This window comes from Bombina bombina, chromosome 2 (genome assembly GCF_027579735.1).
Source record: "Bombina bombina isolate aBomBom1 chromosome 2, aBomBom1.pri, whole genome shotgun sequence".
Lineage (NCBI taxonomy): Eukaryota > Metazoa > Chordata > Amphibia > Anura > Bombinatoridae > Bombina > Bombina bombina.
The window spans coordinates 480,367,133-480,382,352 of NC_069500.1; positions in this window are offsets into that span (position 1 = coordinate 480,367,133).

Consider the following 15,220-nt stretch of genomic DNA (forward strand, 5'->3'; position numbering starts at 1 on the left):
ATATAGCTCCTCCCCTCACATGTCATATCCAGTCATTCTCTTGCAACCCTCAACAAAGAAGGAGGTCGCGAGAGGAGCTGGAGTTTTTACTTAACTATTCTTCAATCAAAAGTTTGTTATTTTAAATGGCACCGGAGTGTGCTGTTTTTCTATCTCAGGCAGTATTTGCAAGAAGAAACTGCCTGCGTTTTTTTTTTTTTTTCTATGATCTTAGCAGGCGTAACTAAGATCCATTGGCTGTTCTCGACATTCTGAGGAGTGGGGTAACTTCAGAAAATGGGAATAGCATGCGGGGTCCTCCGCAAATGAGGTATGTGCGGTACATTATTTTCTGGGAATGGAATTGACTAAGAAAATACTGCTGTTACCGTATGATGTAAGTACAGCCTTAAATGAAGTAGTGGTAACTGGTATCAGGCTGATAAATGTATGCGCAGTCAAGTTATTTTCTAGGGACTAGAATTTGACTGAGAAAATACTGTTAAAACTGAAATAATACTTAAGCCTTATCTGCAGTGGTAGTGACTGGTAGCAGGCTTAGTGATAACTTTGCATGACATTGGAAAATGTTATTTTTTAATAAAACGTTTACTGGCATGTTATTCGTTTTTGTGAGGTACTTTGGTGATAAATCTCTTTGGGCATGATTTTTTTCCACATGGCTGACATATATTTTCTGCATGGAAACCGTTATATCAGGGCTCCCACTGTTGTGATAGGAGTGGGAGGGACCTTGTTTTAGCGCCTTGTTGCGCAGTTATAATTCAAGCACAGTCTTCCTGCTTCTTCCTCCTTGATCCAGGACGTCTCTAGAGAGCTCAGGGGTCTGCAAAATTCATTTTTGAGGGAGGTAATCAGTCACAGCAGATCTGTGACAGTGTGCTTGACTGTGATTAAAAGCGTTAAATCTTGGGGGGCGGAGCCAACCGCCGAGGTGATAGGACGTGCACAGCTAGAGCTCCCGCATACTTTCTTAAGTTTTGGATCTTTTATAAGTGATATAATCACGATATTTTAAAGAAATACCTATCACCCCGGCAGAACTACACCTGTGGAATACCACTGTAAAGTTGTGGAGCAAAGGACAATATCACGGCACTAATCTCGCTCATTTGCCTCACCACGAGGTAGCCAGTGTCTTAGGCCTGCAAATATACTACGAAGGCTTCCTTCCTATTATATTATGGAGAGCAAGAAGCTGACTCTTTGTGATAACAAGTCTACCCTACATCCTCTTTAGAGGATTCCAGCTACCCTGCTATGATTAACTCCGGCTGTCTACCGAGGCTGATTGACCTACCCTGCATTGTTAAAATGGAGAGCGTGGACAGATGGGAACAGGAGCTACAGCGACTCATGCACGATTACCAACAAAGCATTCTTACAGATCTCTACAACATCCTCCATGCTCCGCAACTTACTCTGAGAGCACACCCTGATATCTTTGATCTGCAATCAGAATCCAATGTCTGTGGCATCACTTCAGACGAATCGGAGCTTACCGACATACCTACTATTTCTCGCTGCGCTCAGGAGGCCCAAGAGTACCGCACCGCAACCGCGCTCCCCAAGAATACCTGAGTTTTTTGCCAGACGGGGATCTGCAACCTAAACGGCGAGGCGGTATCACGGCTACCTTGACTTGGTGCGGTTCACTCAGTTACCCGCTATGTCCCGTACAGGCTCAGATGCCGGGTCCTCTTGATCCGGTGAAAACACTGGGAGGTGGCCATGCTCTACACTCGGGCTGCTTCTGGCTGTTTGTCCGAGATGTACTTCCCACAGTGCAGCGCCACAGCTACCATTGTAAGATACCGCCCATTGGGCACTCATTGAAACTGCAGTGGGACCCTGGGGGACATGTTTAATGGTCGCCTCGAGACTTCTGCAGCACTTAGCCCTGATTCTGACATTGCCTGAGAATTGTCTGTATTCATGCGTGCACCAGGCACATAATGAATATGCATGTCGGACTAAGACCTAAAGCACTTGTTTATTGAGGACTCAAGACACGGACATGCAATCTTTTGCACATTGTAAGGTTATGTCTACAAAATGTTATTACGATTTTCATGGTTGCTGGTTTTATTAATATGGTTACCCCCTTGTTACTGTTTGGCCCTGTACATATTCATTAGTTACATGGTAGGCTGTATCACACTATTTAAGTTAATACCCTAAGGTCGCACCTTTTGTGTGCAGATTGAAATAGGCATCTTCAATATCTTAGTTTCCCGTTGACATGCTAAACTATATTTTATATATGCTAACTAGACTGTTGTGTGGGATGCTGGCATTGTTTATATATTGCATTATATTATGTTTACAGGCTCTTTGTTGTCTGCATTTATTATGAGACTAACAGTCTTCCAACATCTCATTGCATAGTTTTTTTTCAAGTTTGCAGGCTCCCATACTGTATGTCTATACGTTATGCCTAGGTGAAATATATGTACATGACTTCCTGCCGCCAGCGGCCGAGGCGGTGAGATAATTACACCTACCAAACAGATAGCCCCATAGACTAGTCTTGGATATAGTTTTGCAATACAATACCTCCTATATTACATAAGTATTGTTTCAGATCTTCACTGTGTACTAAGATTATAGTTTAGTTCTCATTATTTTGCCTATAGTTGCTATGTGACCTTGACTAACTTAGTTGATTTTAATACTTCTAATCCTAGAATATATATTTAGGTGTGCTTTAACCACATTGTTAGCCTTCACCATGCTTTGATCCTAGTCACCTTAGGATGTACTACCTTTTAGTGCAGGCTGGACCTGCACTTATATCTGGTAGCAAAACTTTTCACCTCTATTTCCACTATGAGTACTGTATGGCTCTTGCTATTTGTTCTATATGGAACTCCTAGGTCTCAATATGTGGGATCTAGCTTTCATTTGTGACCCACCAGTCCTCCCCACAGGCATGGAGCTCTGTCCTTTTGCAAATAATATACTCCTTACCAGGCTGCAGCGCTTTATCCCTTTCCTATAGGCACTATGCAAACCCATGTTATACCTAGTTCAGTTTATTTCAATTCCTACCTCCTCCCCCCCCCACTTTTTCACTTAAGATACCTCCTGTCCCCTTCTTTATTCAAATGTTCCTCCTATTGCCCCTAGCTAATTTCCACTAAAAATACCATTAGTTTACATTATAATCTGAGTCACAGGGCATAGGTAGCAAACTAAGCGCAGTCTTTTATAGTTAGAAACACGCCTACTATAGAAATCCCACCCAGGCCCCTACATCCCAATTAAAGATCAAAATTTACTGTGTCTCAATGACATATCTATTCATTGTAATAAATGCACACATATGCCCTTTCATGATAGTCCTAGATTATTGCTCATTAGTAGGGTCACATATCACTATGGGTAACTATGTTCCTAACATAGTATTCACGCAGGTTGGTCCTACAGTATATACAGTCTCCCTCATCATAGTTCCAGAGCTAAGCTTTATAAGATGTGTCAGACCCATGCAGCTAGACCCTTTTCCCCTGATATTTTGGCCCTGACATTGTCCAATTATGCACTGGTTCTTTGTTAAGCATTTATTGTCAATCCATATATGATTCTTTTCCTATAACTAAGATGTTGAGTCATCCTGAGGTATGTTTACTCTATATTATAAGAGCGCAGCCTAATTTGTTAGACTCATCATACCCAGGTTACCACCTCCCCCCCCCCCCCCCCACATAATATATCTCCTTGTTTAGGAGAGCTAACTACGCGGTCTCTCTTGTACTTGTACCGCATCTTCACCACCTTCTTTATGAATATATCTCTTAAAATATTATTACAGCACTCATCTTCCCATGGACATACAGTCTTTAATGATAGTTAGAAGGGATTAATCCTGGTTCTATCTGCATGTTTTTCTTTTAATATAATCCCTAAAAGTGTGTTAATATAGAATAATAATCTTTAAAAAATTCTGAGGTAAACAAAACAAGATCCATGAGTGATCTCCTATTTAACAGGTAGCCTCCCATGTTGATTAACCTCCCACTTAGCCAGGGGTCCAAGAGTGGCCCTTTTAAACTAGAGAGGAGGCTTATACTATTATGGGCATGATTATATTGTGCCTCTGAAAAACGTTTTCAACATTAGTTAGCTTGATGTTTTGTCAGTGGATATTTCTGATGACGCTTATAGTCTTTCAATTGTATGATGAATCCTATACTGTGTTATTGTGATGGCACTTGTGAAACGTTTTACACATCTTGTATGTATGCCAAATTTTACCTCAATAAAAATAAATAAAAAAAAAAAAAAAAAAAAAAAGCGTTAAATCTTAATTGATATCCGTTTTATCCGTTTTGGGTATTGAGGGGTTAATCATCCTTTTGCTAATGGGAGCAATCCTCTGCTAATATTACACTTCTTGTTAAGAATTGTTTAATTATATCTGTATTTTTGAAGCGCTGCAGCGTTTTTTTATATTGCTTGTAAACTTATTGAAAGTGATTTCCAAGCTTGCTAGTTTCATTGCTACGTCTGTTTAAACATGTCTGATTCAGAGGAAACTGTTTGTTCATCCTGTTCAAAAGCCAATGTGGAGCCCAATAGAACGATGTGTACCAATTGTATTGATATTGCTTTGAATAAAAGTCAATCTGTACCGATAGAGAAACTATCACCAGACAACGAGGAGGAAGTTATGCCGCCTAACTCTCCTCACGTGTCAGTACCTGCGTCTCCCGCTCGGGAGATGCGTAGGATTGAGACGCCAAGTACATCTAGGCCCTTACAAATCACTTTACATGATATGGCTAATGTTATGAAAGAAGTATTATATAATATGCCCGAATTGAGGGGCAAGCGCGATAGCTCTGGGTTAAGGACAGAGCGCGCTGATGACACGAGAGCCATGTCTGATACTGCGTCACAATTTGCAGAACATGAGGACGGTGAGCTTCATTCTGTCGGTGACGGTTCTGATCCGGGGAGACCGGATTCAGAAATTTCAAATTTTAAATTTAAGCTTGAGAACCTCCGTGTGTTACTAGGGGAGGTATTAGCGGCTCTGAATGATTGCGACACGGTGGCAATCCCAGAGAAATTGTGTAGGTTGGATAGATACTATGCGGTACCGGTGTGTACTGACGTCTTTCCTATACCAAAAAGACTTACAGAAATTATTAGTAAGGAGTGGGATAGACCCGGTGTGCCTTTTTCCCCTCCCCCGATATTCAGAAAAATGTTTCCTATAGACGCCACCACACGAGACTTATGGCAGACGGTCCCTAAGGTGGAGGGAGCAGTTTCAACTTTAGCCAAGTGTACCACTATCCCGGTGGAGGATAGCTGTGCTTTCTCAGATCCAATGGATAAAAAATTAGAGGGTTATCTTAAGAAAATGTTTGTTCAACAGGGTTTTATTTTGCAGCCTCTTGCATGCATTGCGCCTGTCACGGCTGCAGCGGCATTCTGGTTTGAGTCTCTGGAAGAGGCGATTCGCACAGAGCCATTGGATGAGGCTTTGAGCAAAGTTAGAACCCTTAAGCAAGCTAATGCATTTGTTTCAGATGCCGTAGTACATCTAACCAAACTTACGGCTAAAAATTCCGGATTCGCCATACAGGCGCGCAGAGCGCTCTGGCTTAAATCCTGGTCAGCGGATGTAACTTCCAAGTCTAAGCTACTTAACATTCCTTTCAAAGGGCAGACCTTATTCGGGCCCGGCTTGAAGGAAATTATTGCTGACATTACGGGAGGTAAGGGCCACGCCCTTCCTCAGGACAGGGCCAAACCGAAGGCCAAACAGTCTAATTTTCGTGCCTTTCGTAACTTCAAGGCAGGAGAAGCATCAACTTCCTCCGCTCCAAAACAGGAAGGAACTACTGCTTGTTACAGACAGGGTTGGAAAGGCAACCAGTCATGGAACAAGGGCAAGCAGGCCAGAAAGCCTACTTCCGCCCCTAAGACAGCATGAAGACAGGGCCCCCTATCCGGAGACGGATTTAGTGGGGGGCAGACTTTCTCTCTTCACCCAGGCTTGGGCAAGAGATGTGCAGGATCCCTGGACGTTGAAGATTATATCTCAGGGATACCTTCTGGACTTCAAAACCTCTCCACCACAAGGGAGGTTCCATCTTTCGAGGTTATCAACAAACCTAGTAAAGAGAGAGGCATTTCTACAATGTGTACAAGACCTCTTAATCATGGGAGTGATCCACTCAGTTCCGCGATCGGAACAGGGACAAGGATTTTACTCAAATCTATTTGTTGTTCCAAAAAAAGAGGGAACCTTCAGACCAATCTTGGACTTAAAGACCTTAAACAAATTCCTAAGGGTACCATCGTTCAAGATGGAAACCATTCGAACCATCCTACCCATGATCCAAGAGGGTCAATATATGACCACAGTGGACTTAAAGGATGCTTACCTTCACATACCGATTCACAAGGATCATTATCGCTACCTAAGGTTTGCCTTTCTAGACAGGCATTACCAGTTTGTGGCTCTTCCCTTCGGGTTAGCCACGGCCCAGAGAATTTTTACGAAGGTTCTGGGCTCACTTCTGGTGGTACTAAGACCACGAGGCATAGCGGTGGCTCCGTACCTAGACGACATTCTGATACAAGCGTCAAGTTTTCAGAATGCAAAGTCTCATACAGAGATAGTTCTAGCATTTCTGAGGTCGCATGGGTGGAAAGTGAACGTGGAAAAGAGTTCTCTGTTACCACTCACAAGGGTGCCTTTTCTAGGGACTCTTATAGATTCTGTAGAGATGAAGATTTACCTGACGGAGTTCAAGTTATCAAAGATTCTCAATGCTTGCAGTGTCCTTCATTCTGTTCCAAGCCCATCAGTAGCTCAGTGCATGGAGGTAATCGGCTTAATGGTCGCGGCAATGGACATAGTGCCATTTGCGCGCCTGCATCTCAGACCGCTGCAACTATGCATGCTCAGTCAGTGGAACGGGGATTACTCAGATCTGTCCCCTTTGCTAAATCTGGACCAGGAGACCAGAGATTCTCTTCTCTGGTGGTTGTCACCGGTTCATCTGTCCAAAGGAATGACCTTTCGCAGGCCAGATTGGACTATTGTAGCAACGGATGCCAGCCTTCTAGGCTGGGGAGCAGTCTGGAATTCCCTGAAGGCTCAGGGATCGTGGACTCAGGAGGAGAAACTCCTTCCAATAAACATTCTCGAATTAAGAGCAATATTCAATGCTCTTCTAGCTTGGCCTCAGTTAGCAAAACTGAGGTTCATCAGATTTCAGTCGGACAATATCACGACTGTGGCTTACATCAATCATCAAGGGGGAACCAGGAGTTCCCTAGCGATGTTGGAAGTCTCAAAGATAATTCGCTGGGCAGAGTCTCACTCTTGCCACCTGTCAGCGATTTACATCCCAGGCGTAGAGAACTGGGAGGCGGATTTCCTAAGTCGCCAGACTTTTCATCCAGGAGAGTGGGAACTTTACCCGGAGGTATTTGCTCAACTGATTCGTCGTTGGGGCAAACCGGATCTGGATCTCATGGCATCTCGCCAGAACGCGAAGCTTCCTTGTTACGGATCCAGGTCCAGGGACCCGGAAGCGGTGCTGGTAGATGCATTAGCAGCCCCTTGGGTTTTCAACATAGCTTATGTGTTTCCACCATTTCCGTTGCTACCTCGACTGATTGCCAGGATCAAACAGGAGAGGGCATCGGTAATTCTGATAGCGCCTGCGTGGCCACGCAGGACCTGGTATGCAGACCTAGTGGACATGTCGTCCTGTCCACCATGGTCTCTACCTCTGAGGCAGGACCTTCTAATTCAGGGTCCTTTCAACCATCCAAACCTAATTTCTCTGAGGCTGACTGCCTGGAAATTGAACGCTTGATTCTATCAAAGCGTGGGTTTTCGGATTCGGTTATTGATACATTAATACAGGCTCGGAAACCTGTGACCAGAAAAATTTACCATAAGATATGGCGTAAATATTTATATTGGTGCGAATCCAAGAGTTACTCATGGAGTAAGGTTAGGATTCCTAGGATATTGGCTTTTCTACAAGAGGGTTTAGAAAAGGGTTTATCCGCTAGTTCGCTAAAGGGACAGATTTCAGCTCTGTCTATTCTTTTACACAAACGTCTGGCAGAGAATCCAGACGTCCAGGCTTTTTGTCAGGCTTTGGCTAGAATTAAGCCTGTGTTTAAAGCTATTGCTCCTCCGTGGAGCTTAAACTTGGTTCTTAAAGTTCTTCAGGGTGTTCCGTTTGAACCCCTTCATTCCATTGATATTAAGCTTTTATCTTGGAAAGTTTTGTTTTTGATGGCTATTTCCTCGGCTCGAAGAGTCTCTGAGTTATCTGCCTTACATTGTGATTCTCCTTATCTGATCTTTCATTCAGACAAGGTAGTACTGCGTACTAAACCTGGGTTTTTACCTAAGGTTGTTTCTAACAAGAATATCAATCAAGAGATTGTTGTTCCATCATTATGTCCTAATCCTTCTTCAAAGAAGGAACGTCTTTTGCATAATCTAGACGTGGTCCGTGTTCTGAAGTTCTACTTGCAGGCAACTAAAGATTTTAGACAAACTTTTTCTCTGTTTGTCGTTTACTCTGGACAGAGGAGAGGTCAAAAGGCTTCAGCTACCTCTCTCTCTTTTTGGCTTCGTAGCATAATACGTTTAGCCTATGAGACTGCTGGACAGCAGCCTCCTGAAAAAATTACAGCTCATTCCACTAGAGCTGTGGCTTCCACCTGGGCCTTTAAGAATGAGGCCTCTGTTGAACAGATTTGCAAGGCTGTAACTTGGTCTTCACTTCATACTTTTTCCAAATTTTACAAATTTGACACTTTCGCTTCTTCGGAGGCTGGGTTTGGGAGAAAGGTTCTACAGGCAGTGGTTCCTTCTGTTTAATGTTCCTGCCTTGTCCCTCCCATCATCCGTGTACTTAGCTTTGGTATTGGTATCCCATAAGTAATGGATGAACAGTGGACTGAACACACTTAACAAGAGAAAACATAATTTATGCTTACCTGATAAATTTATTTCTCTTGTAGTGTGTTCAGTCCACGGCCCGCCCTGTCTTTTTAAGGCAGGTTCTAAATTTTAAAATTATAACTCCAGTCACCACTGCACCTTATAGTTTCTCCTTTCTCGTCTTGTTTCGGTCGAATGACTGGATATGACATGTGAGGGGAGGAGCTATATAGCAGCTCTGCTTGGGTGATCCTCTTGCAACTTCCTGTTGGGAAGGAGAATATATCCCATAAGTAATGGATGACCCGTGGACTGAACACACTACAAGAGAAATAAATTTATCAGGTAAGCATAAATTATGTTTTCCTTATACGTTTTTTGAGCGAGTGGTTACCCCTGAGGCCTGACTGAGTATGTGAGAGCACTTTTTATACTAGGTTATCTTGTTCATGTTTGCTTGAATCGCTATGTTGCTATTAGGCACTCTACATTCAAAGTTAGTATCCACAATATTAATATGTTCTTTATTATGGTGTATGCCCTTTCATTAGCAAGAGTGTCTTACTGTTATCTCTACGGTTGATGTCTCTTTGAGTACTTTACGACATATACAGCTGCTTGTTGTCCAGCTGTTTGTTTATGGTGGTTGTCATAACAACCCCTATATTGTCTACCAAATCAACATGAGATGACATAGTAAACTGTTTTGTTCCCATAGCGTTTTCCTTTATATTATGTTTTGTACATATTGCTTATGCTAGATTGCATTTAATCTACTACATGACCTACTATGACCACTACTGATGACAAGCCCCTTGAGAGAATACACAGATGTGACGGCTATGGTTTGCCATGCTGTCGTATACTCGGTTGCTATGGCAACAGGCTTGGAATAGTGCTTTTTCGTCATTATTGGCCATAGTTGGTCTGCTGGAATCTATGTCTTTAGCTAGAAGAGCTTTGTGGCTTAAAATTTTGGAATGCTGACATGACTTCTAAGTCAAGATTGCTATCTCTTTCTTTCAAAGGTAATACGTTATTTGGTTTTCAGTTGGATTCGATTATTTCAACTGTCACTGGGGGGAAGGGAGTTTTTTGCCTCAGGATAAAAGACTTAAGGGTAAATCTAAAGCTTCTAACCATTTTCGTTCCTTTTGACAAATTAAGGAACAGAAGCCTATTCCTTCCCCCAAGGAATCTGTTTCCAATTGGAAACCTTCTTCAAGTTGGAATAAATCCAAGCCATTTAAGAAACCAAAGTCAGCCCCCAAGGCCGCATGAAGGTGCGGCCCTCATTCCAGCTCAGCTGGTAGGGGGCAGATTAAAATTTTTCAAGGATGTTTTGGACAAATTCTGTCCAAAATCAATGGATTCTGAGTATTGTCTCTCAGGGGTATCGAATAGGATTCAGAGTAAGACCTCATGTGAGAACTGAGGCTGTGGGTATTTTACATAAAATGGAAAATTCAAGAACAAGGGGTCATGAGCTCAAGCTAAAGGGTAGTAGATTCAGGAGTAATTTGAGGAAGCACTTCTTTACAGAAAGAGTGATTGATTTATGGAATAAACTTCCTCAAGAGGTAGTAGCAACAAGCACTGTGGGGGACTTTAAAAATGCATGGGACAAGCATAGGGCTATCCTACGAACTAGATAAGTTTATACTGTTAGGTAAGGTCGGGCAGACTTGCTGGGCCTATGGCTCTTATCTGCCGTCAATATCTATGTTTCTATGTTTCTATGTTTACTTTATATGTCAGTATGTTCTATTGTGTATATACTATTGTACAGTTTAATGCCCGATTGTGATTGCTGTGGCGTACGTACATTGCATTGCGCTCTGTTGCTATTTCATTGTATCAGCCGGTCCTGATTCTGATTGGTGCCTAATGAGCCTATCACGCACCTCTTTTTCGTTTTCTTGGTTGCTATGACAACCTCTATGGCGCAATTATTTGTGATCGGTATAGTCGATACAATCTAATAGATGGTTTGTCCCATTTGCCATATTGGCGTTATTTGCGATGTTGTTGATCCTCTACTAGGTCATATAAACAGGTTATGTTATTAGGATTTTAGTTTGGACCAGCCCCACGTTGCCCGGGATGATGTCACGATGGTGGGCGTGTCTACCTGGGATAGCTTGGAGACCGGCGTCTGTTGCACTAAATATAAGAATGGTGGACGGTAAGTTTATGTTGTTTCACTTATTTGAGGACGGACCTGTTGGTCCAAAAACGTTCACAATAAACAGTGACTGAGTTGAAATTTATTCCTACTGGAGTGCGCTTTTCTTGCTGATTATTCATACCTTTTTGCTGCACCCTGGATTGTTGCCACTTGAAGTCTGGAGTGCGGTCTGTTTTTAATATATATATATATATATATATATATATATATATATATATAAATATATATATATATATATATATATATATATATATAGAAAAGACTGTAGCATTCCTTAATTCCATTCAGTGGTTTATTACAAGCTTACAAACATAGCCAAAGTTTCGGGTAGTATCCTTTCTCAAGCCAAGTGATTAATACATAGTTTAAGCCACAAATATATAGGCAGTGAAAAAAGTGAATACATTTGATTATTGTTACTTCATTAAAATTTAAAGAGACAGTAGTTTATTATACACAAACGTGAATGTTAATAATGTTGCGTTTTTTACTTTGCAATGTTTTTCTTAGTCTCAAAGTAACAACATTTATAATTTATTCAAAAAATATTTTTTAACTAAATCAAGAAAAAAATCAAGAAAAAAAAAATATATATTTTATGTGATGTGATAACATATTCAGTGCTTATTTATAATACAAAAAAGTTCATATTAAAATGAATACAAACATCACATAATTAATCACAAATATACCTCAGCTGATGTTGGAGAATGGAATACATGCATAACTATTTTACCCTTGGAACAATCTGGATAAACACATTTACTTTCATAGCACTTAGTATTTTTATAAATTTATTGAAATTTTATGTTTGGTAATTTTTCTGTATGTATTTTTAGGTTTTTAGTACTGTTTAAATTAATGTGTCCTAAGAATATTTCATATATATATATATATGATAAGACTTCTATCACATCAACCAATATTTATTTTATTATGTTTTTTTTTTTTTTTTTTGCTGATCTTGTAATGCTGAATTAATTCCTTATTCTTATGAAAACCTGGATCTAGATTCAAAAGATATAAAGGAGTTCCAATTAGAACAATTATAAAAGCAAGAATAGATTATAATCTTTATTAAGTCCCTTTGGCCACATACTATCTAATTTATTAATCCATACCACCTCTCTTTGTTTCAGTTTTTTAATTCTATCTTGGCCCCTTAGTTGTTTAGGTATATGTTCCAAAATCTGGAACCTTAAAGGGACAGTGTACACTTATTTTCATATAACTGCATGTAATAGACACTACTATAAAGAATAAGATGCCCAGATACTGATATAAATATAGCTGCAAGCAGCGATAGAGGTGGCCATGCGCATCGACATTACAATGACATACAAGCAGCTAAGTCACAATATAAAGCTTAATAGAAGTTTTTACAATTTTAACATTAGCAGTTGCAAAGATAACACGTTTTTGAAATTTTTGCGTTTTTCAAGATGGCTGCCCCACTATATGACCAATACTTTCATCACGATCAGATGTAACTCTAGGTGACAATATATGGTTATACAGCAAATTTCACAGCTTTAACATAAGCGGTTGGAAAGAAAACACGTTTTCGAAATTTTCGTGTAAACCAATATGGCTGCCACAGCTTGTGACCAATTCCTTCAACATGAACAACTGTGACTCTAGGTCACAATATAAGGTTATACAGCAAGCTTCACAGTTCTAACATAAACAGTTGCAGAGAAAATAGATTTTCAAAATATTCGCATAAAACAAATTGGCTGCCAGATCATACGATATACAGCCTCCATATTATGCACAATAATTGTCACCATAGATGTCAATAAACATGGCAAAAATAAAGCATTTTTGTAAAATGGTTTTTATTTTATTATTAGTTTAATAATAAGGTTAAGCGTTTTTGAACAATTCAAAATGGCTGCCAAACCACAACATATCAACTTCTCTTGAACAAATCTGAATGTTAGTCATAAGATAACTCTATAAACAAAATTTCAAGTCTGTCCCATAAGCGGTTTCAGAGAAGAAGATTTTTTTAGTTTTTAAAAATGGCGCATACGAAACAAAATGGCCGCCAAGCTATGCAATGTATGGCTTTCAAATTGCACATACTTATGCTCACTATAGACCTCTACAATGTGCATAAGTTTCATGAAAATTTGCAAATGTTTTATTTCACGAAGGCGACTGCGCAATGCGAATTTTAACTGCAATATTGTCTTTAAGGGTTATGACTATGTGTAATCATGTGTCTATTACACTGTAATATTGTTAAATATTGTAAAACTAATGTATAAAGTGCAAAATGTACGCAATTAAATGGCGATAAAAAGGTTAATGTCTCACATCAGCCATGTTGATTATGGAAAAAATCGCAATTTTAACAAACTTGGTAGAGGACCTTGAAATGAGCATATGTGCAAAATTGCGCTTTATTGCACTAAGCGGTTTAAGAGAAGAAGATGTTTAAAATTTTTTGTAAAATCCAAGATGGCTGCTACATCATGTGACTAATGCACTTCTGATGAGCAATGGCAAATCTAGGTCATAGCAGCACTGAGCACAGCAAGTTTCAAAACTGTAACATAAGCAGTTCCAGACATAAAGATTATTAAGCAGTTCTCGAAATTTGTTGCAAAAAACAATATGGCTGCGTAACCTTATGACCTATGAGTTCAATATTGCATGAGATGTAGCAGAGCAATAGGCTGTATCAGCTATTGCTCTGGCAAAAATAAAGCATTTTTGTAAAACGGTTTTTGTTTTATTATTAATTTAAAAATATCGTTAAGCGTTTTTGAACAATTCAAAATAGCTGCCAAACCACATGACATATCAACTTCTCTTGAACAAATCTGAATGTTAGTCATAAGATAAATCTGTAAACAAAATTTCAAGTCTGTGCCATAAGCGGTTTCGGAGAAGAAGATTTTTGTAGTTTTTAAAAAACGCGCATAAGAAACAAAATTGCCGCCAAGCTATGCATTGTATGGCTTTCAAATTGCACATACTAATGCTCACTATAGACCTCTACAATTTTTAGGAAAATTTGCATATGTTTTATTTCACGAAGGCGACTGCGCAGTGCAAATTTTTACTGCAATATTGCCTTTAGGGGTCATGACTGTGTACTCGTGTCTGCTACACTGTAATATAGTTAAATAGTGTAAACATAAAGGCTGTGACACACTGCAAGCGATGCGGCGCGAGGCGATGCAGCTGCTTCGCACCGCGTCGCATCGCTTCTAAAGTTCAATTATTTCATCTCTGAGCGCTCAGCTACGCGTCCTGACGCAGCAGAGTGCTCAGAGATGAAAAGGCAGGACACACTGAGTGCACACATCCGCATCTGCGCGCTGCGCACCGCTCCGCTTGCAGTGTGTCACAGCCTTTATGCAAAAAGTGGAAATTTACGCAATTAAACAGCGATAAAAAGGCGAATGGCTCATAACAGCCATGTTGATTATGGAAAATTCGCAGTTTGAACAAACTTGGTAGAGGACCTTGCAAGGAGCACATGTGCAAAATTGCACTTCATTGCACTTAGCAGTTGCAGAGAAGAAGATGTTTAAAGATTTTCGCACATTTCAAAATGGCAGCAAGGTCATGTGACTAAATCACTTCTCTTGAACAAACTTTATTCTAGGTCAGTACAGCAGTACACACAGCAAGTTTCACAGCTGTAACATAAGCGGTTCTGGAGAAGAAGATTTTCAAGCGGTTGTCGAAATTTGTCGCAAAAAGCAATATGGCTGCTAGATCACATGACCTATGAGATTTATTTTGCATAGGATTATGCACAGCATAGATCTTTAGCATAGTGCCAAGTTTCATGAGTTTTTGAGTTATGCTGTTGTTTTTATAAGCAATTGAATAAGTGGCGGAATAATAATAATAAAAAAAAAATAATAATAATCTTGACAATAACAATAGGTTGTCCTGCAACTTCGTTGCATGGCCACCTAAAAATAATAATAATCCTGACAATAGCAATAGGTTGTCCTGCAACTTCGTTGCATGGCCACCTAAAAATCCAGTATAAAACTGTTTAAAAACTTACTTAGAAGCTCTCAGTTTAGCTCTGTTGAAAAGGTAGTGGAAAAGCCCACTGCAAGTGGCAA